This window comes from Trachymyrmex septentrionalis, unplaced genomic scaffold (assembly GCF_001594115.1).
Source record: "Trachymyrmex septentrionalis isolate Tsep2-gDNA-1 unplaced genomic scaffold, Tsep1.0 scaffold9, whole genome shotgun sequence".
In the NCBI taxonomy this organism is placed as follows: Eukaryota; Metazoa; Arthropoda; class Insecta; order Hymenoptera; family Formicidae; genus Trachymyrmex; species Trachymyrmex septentrionalis.
In genome coordinates, this window is record NW_017306091.1 from 3889950 (window position 1) to 3896096 (window position 6147).

At 37.7% G+C, this 6147-nt stretch overlaps 2 protein-coding genes and 1 non-coding gene across 4 annotated transcripts in view; 1 reads left to right on the forward strand and 2 right to left on the reverse strand.

Annotated features, from left to right (window-relative positions):
- Window positions 1-5827, reverse strand: part of LOC108755928 — a 23172-nt gene extending 17345 nt beyond the window's left edge. The window contains exon 1 of one of the 2 annotated variants that reach the window (XM_018499365.1): window positions 5425-5827. The gene's annotated coding sequence lies outside the window, so the exon portion shown is untranslated. Of the gene's footprint in view, window positions 1-4980; window positions 5094-5424 lie in introns of those variants that run through there. The other variant, XM_018499366.1, reaches the window with a different exon arrangement.
- On the reverse strand, window positions 2576-2648 carry Trnar-acg. Its single transcript has one exon. It is a non-coding gene; the product is annotated as a tRNA-Arg (tRNA).
- Window positions 5828-5838: 11 nt separating the features above from the next.
- The window catches only part of LOC108755929 (short-chain dehydrogenase/reductase family 16C member 6-like), a 19699-nt gene continuing 19390 nt past the window's right edge, over window positions 5839-6147 (forward strand). Inside the window, exon 1 of the mRNA XM_018499369.1 lies at window positions 5839-5872. The gene's annotated coding sequence lies outside the window, so the exon portion shown is untranslated. The remainder of the gene's footprint in view (window positions 5873-6147) is intronic.

Genomic DNA, 6147 nt, shown 5'->3' on the forward strand with positions numbered 1-6147 from the left:
GTTATTTCGAAACGATAGGCGAGCAAAGGTACTATTGAGAAAGAGAATGGCTGGCTTGTTTCCTCGACGGGCTGGTAACACGCGCCACTCTCCATCGCGCACGAAGAAAAGCCGAGATAAACGGAAGGAGCCGAAAGGAGGAAAGGAGTTTCCTTTCTTGCAAACCGCGCCCGATAACACGATATGGAAAAGAAACCACTTTCGAGAAAACGATTAACATCCTGCCGGATCTTGCGTGAAAACTGTTTACAAAGTAATTGAGGAAATCCGGTAAATCGAGTCCGCTTGATGGAAGTCTGATGAAGTTCTAATCGTTAATCTTCAATCATAATATCGATAATGTTTATTTCGCGAAGTCAATCACCTCATGTGCCATTGTTCACTCGTTGATATAATCGAAGTGACAAAAATGATAGATGGAAAAGACGATGTTGTTGGAATATTTAAAAATTTAGCTGGATATACAGATTGGAAAATAATTTCATTAGACTATTAAGATAATTATGTTGGACGTTGAAACTGATTGCTAGAATATCAAAACTTTTTACGGCGTTACTTAGCATGTTTGAGTTCTTTTACATAATTATTTTGATGGTTCAACCAAATTACTTTCGGATTTGTATCTACCTGAATTTTTTAATATTTCATCAAAACTCATTCCTTTCCGTGTAAATTTTAGATATCCTTTATATGGATTTAACTGATGGAACAATCTCGCAAAATAATGTTTTCTCGCAGAAAAATTGCGTCATATAATTCACACGTGGAGTGTAAGCTGGAGGTGATTCGACAAAGGGAAGTAGTGACTCCTTTCACCGTTAATTACATTTCCTCAATACATGGATGCAACACGAAGTTTCCTGATCAGTATGTTCCAAACAATACAGTTCATCCTTCGTGAACAAGAGCGGATACCAACAAAGTAAACCGCGAATCTCGGATTTGTTCCAGTCGTTCGCACGACGACAAGCAGAGGAAATAGACGCTTCCTGTACGGAAATTCACGACCTTCGGCGGAAGCCCGAGGGAGACCGCAAATGACGTTAAAGGAACAGCTGAGAGAATAATTACGATGTACCAACATCGCGATTCTACGAACGTGTAACACTCGGCGATATGTACTGAATATATATTCTACAACCTTCTGATACTGATTTAGAAATAATCTCTGAAAATAAAAGAAAACTTTTATTAAAAATTTTTCTGATTCTGATTCTTATTGATCATTTCGATTTCTGAGCTTTAAATATAGATAATAACGTCGAAGAAAATTCTTCGGAGACACGATCCCGAATTCTTTTCCGTCCGTGAAAATAATAACGTGTGTACCAAAGTGTCATAAATTCTCTCACAGAACGAATTCTCTCTGGCACTTATCCGAAGTATCAAAGCCGGAAATCTCAAGGCGTCACGGAGACGGAGTAAAAGAATTTATCTCGAAATACCACTCGGTACACGAGATGCGCTCTGAAGCATGGAAAAAAAGAAATGGACACGCGCGTCAGGTCGGCGCGTCCGGCACGTGGACTATTTCTGAACATTCCCCGAAGAATCCGTTGCAAAAATTCGGTTCCTGGTTGCTTTTTATAGTTTAAACACGCGTTCCGATGCATCGAATGTGTTAAAAGTAGAACCATCGGAAAAATGATAGTCACACTCAACTATAATCTTTTCTTTACGTACCAACGCGTCGAATGAAAGTTTGTAGATCGATCTTCGAGTTTCATTAAACTTCGCGAGCTACAAATATTGTATCAGGATTCAAAGGATATATGTATACGAGAACGGAAAAAACGGGAATAAATTTTGCAAAAGTATTTAAAAATTTAGCTAGATACATATCTGAAAATAATTCAATTGGGACATCAAACTTATCAAAATAATTAAAAAATGTAAACAATGATGATACTGTGAACAGTTTTGACATTCTAGCGACCCACATAATTATGATGTGGCCGAAATAAAATTACAATATTTTTCAGATCCACATCTATAAAGCTGAATTTTTTAATATTACAAAATCGTTCTTCCCGTACACTACAGTGTTTATAAAATGATTTGTATTCTACGCGCGATTATTTTCGCAGAGATTTACAGTCACAAACTGTACCGTTTATCACGACATTTCAAAGAAAGACATATTTTTCTTCAAAAATATAATAATTGTAAATTTTACGTTAAAGTACTCTTTCTATAAATTCATTGATAAAATAAAAAAATGTCGCGCTTATATCACTTATTTCTTCGTTAGAAAATCTGAATTTCCGGTTGTAATTTGCGATAGTATCCGCTTCAGTTATAAATATTAATTACTTTAATGGGCAAACGTGCGATTGATTATATGAATTCTAATTGCGGTAGTAAAAACGGTGTAATTAAATAGGATACGCAGTATTGATAAACACGACATCTGTCTTCTGTTTTTCCGACATGATACATCGACGCAACACTCGGTTGGACATCGCGTATAAACCGGTTACGTTACGCAATCCTCGTTAACAATGTACTCCAGCTCGTCAAGGTGCAATGAGTCACAAAAATATGTGATTGAACGGAAGAAAAAAAAGATACGCCCCGATCCTGCCAGGATTCGAACCTGGAATCTTCTGATCCGTAGTCAGACGCGTTATCCGTTGCGCCACAGGACCAACTGATTACGAAATAGTTTCAGAAGGTACATACAGGAAATACAAAAATCGTCAAACGTAAGTAAGAGATTAATACTGTTCAATATGATATAGAAAAAATATACGTAGCAATGAAATTTTATATTCTGAGATACAAAGATTCTTTTATTTTTTTTTTTTTATTGTATTTATCCTTTATTTATTGTATAACTACAAAATATTCAGAGATATATGCTGTTTATCGAATTTCATAAATTTCCAAATTCGAATCAACACTGTCATTGAAAAATATTTTATTTATTCTCGGAGCAATCTATATCAATCATCCATATATGCAAACAGAGTAAAATTAACGTTATCGGATGTTCTAATTTCCAAGAATTATATGGCTTTTTTAAACATTTTTATAGATTTTTGTTGCTTACAATTATTTAACATTATTTGACGATTCCCGTTAAACATTTCAAAACTCATAATCGTATATCTCTATGAATAAATTGTACACTATTCTCAGTGTGCTATACATATAAATTCTCGAAAAAAAGCAAACCTATCAAATAAATAAAAATAAGAAATTATAATAAAAATAAAGGATAATCCGTTCTAATTAAAAAAAAAAAGAACTTTTTTAAGATTCCTAATGACTCTATCGTTTGCCTAAATTCTAAGACTAATATAGTATTCATTGCCACGAATATATAATAAATCACCGATCATCAAATATTAAGACAAAAGAATTTATCTATCTTTATCTTTTTCCCTGCCAAAAGCATTTGATACTGTCTATCGTACGATCTTCCATTGAACTTTAAAAAATTAAAGTTAGTTAAAATTTCTAATTATAACAAACAGCTGTACGCTGATAATTTCGTTACATTCGTGCAATATGTCTGGCGCAAATTACGTCTCAACCGTAAATCATATATCGTCCTTCCTTTCGCGACAAGTGAATATTTATTATTTCACGGACGTGTTGAACTGCAGTCACGCATCTTTGGACAAACTGCTCATTTTCGTGATGCGCTGCGTCACAAAATGTCGTTCAATATCGGTTATAATATAGCCAACTACGAAAAGTTTCACGTGAAAATTTTATATGTTCTCCGGATCTTTAAAGCTTCGCGAAAGAATTCTTTTTGCGTTCAATTAAGCGTTGCATATATCCATTTCTTTATATTAGAATATAAAAATACCACTTCCAGTTCTAAGAATTGAAAGAAGATAAAGAACTAAATTAAACCGAGATTAAAGTTAACTTGCATTTATGACATTTAATAGACAGGAATTCGCATCAAAATTATCATTGGAAAATAATATTTATTCTGCAATCTGTGTGTGTGTGTGTGTGTGTGTGTGTGTGTGTGTGTATAAATCTGTATAAATCAAATCTGTATCAATCTGTATAAATCAATCGTGAAATGAAGACATTAGAGATCTATCGAAGAACAATTAGATTTTCGGATAATTATTTGTGAAGCATCTTGTTAGCCTTGATCTTAATTATCGACTAAATGACGCAATTAATTCGTAGGAAAACGAACTGTCGGCTAAGTATATCGATTCGTTGATTATTCTCCCGTTCAATTTTATGAATGTCTCGCACGAGGAGACGATGAGACGAAGGCTCGCTCCTATAATATATTCAAGATATGAGAAGATAACGCGTCTCGACGCATTTCCGGGATAAGTATGCAGAACGAGTTGCACGCGGTATTGTTTCGCGATTCATTCTCGAGTATCGACAGGCTCGAGCGTGTTCCATACACGTTTCCTGAAGTTCTCGATAGCTGCGTTCGACGCGTGTCACATTTTTTAACGAACGTCGTGCACGTCGGCAAATCAATACACGACGATGCGATTTCCAGTGAAATCCCGGCACAATGGAGAACGAAGAGCTGAGCGGAGCTCAATTTCAATATTTATAGGATATTTTACCGTCTCGATTATTTCCTCGTTAAAGTTGCAAATTGGAACGAAAAGTCAGGATATAATAGATTGGCACACATCCGATATACTTATAACGAACATTCTAATAAACTTTACAACAGAAATCGAACTACGTTTATGATTATTTCCATATTTCCGCGATATTTCCAGCCGCGAGTTACCGAGTTGCGCTATGTACATACATTATCAAAGGAACATGTTCAAATTTATCGAACTCAAAGATCATGGCTATTCTCTCTTTAGTGCCCGTATCTATCAACGTGGTATTAACTTTAATCTTCGTTTGATATTTACCTTTTATCTTTTTCTAGTTCTAAGATTTCGAAAAATGATGTAAGGAGTAAATTAAACCGAGATTAAAGTCAACTTACCTTGATAAGAATAGACATAAAATACACAAACTTACTTCAGGAATATAGCTCGTTTCAAGAATCACCCGCGTAACAGCGAAACTCTGAAATAATAGAAGTCGGCTCGCTTTCCTCTGTTTTTTCTTAAGTAATTCGCTTCGGGAGGAAAAGTCTGCACACGCCCGGGGAAACTAATGATTTCATAATCTACGACACACAATCGCGCTTTACGTAAGGTATCCACGAGCGAAGTAGCGCGGAAACCTCGCTTTCCGCCGCGCGCGTGAACGCGCGAGTCGATAGGCGCGCGGCGGCGACTCCGGAGTCTCCAGTATTTACGTCGGTGTGTCACGTTGACAGCGAGCACGGTTGGCTCCGGCTCGTGCACGCCAAGTGCACGACAGCGTAACGCGATACGCCCGGCGAACCCTCGTCGTGGTGCGGTGAGGAAGAAAAAAAAAACGCGCGTATCGACACGCGAACGATCGTTGGACACTTACAATTAGCTGCGGGAGATCTCGTGCGTCGCTGTCACCCTGTCGTTATTCACCCCGAAGACAGGAGGGTGCTCGACGTTCGGGTCACGCTGGAACGGAGACGGCCGCGTCTGTTGAGAGGGGAAAGGAAAAAAAAAAAAAAAGTACGACGAGCCTCCAAACTCGCCGATCGTCGATTCCGCGGTCGTTGATGCGATCACGTGGATCACATTATCGTGTAGAGAAACCGCGTTAGAGAAACGCAAGAGCGGCCGAAACGCGCTACCATCCGCCGCGTACCATCATCACACTCGCCATTTTGATTTACACTGACGGTTGTTCCATCGCGGGCGGCAAGGTGTCCTGCGCGACGCGCGGCCTGCGCATGCGCGCGACAGGTGGCTGCCTGGGTATCATACCCTTTCGCCCCCACCGCCCCCGCCAATTTCGCCGTTGATCCAGGTGACGAGCGGTAAATGCAAATTTGTAAATCTACTTTATCGACTCGCGAAGCTTCACGCAAGCACCGACGAGAAAGCACGATTATTAAAGACCGAGATCCTTACGGGAATTGGCGTCCTTGTGAATATTGAAGTAATTAAGAGTTAAAAAAACTGAAAATATTGTACTAATTTTATGATTTATTAGTTTAGTGGACATATTTATGCATTTAGAACTCAATAATATTTGATTTTTCTTTAAAATTGTAATTTCAATGCTATCATCAAAGTTTGATTAAGAGATGAT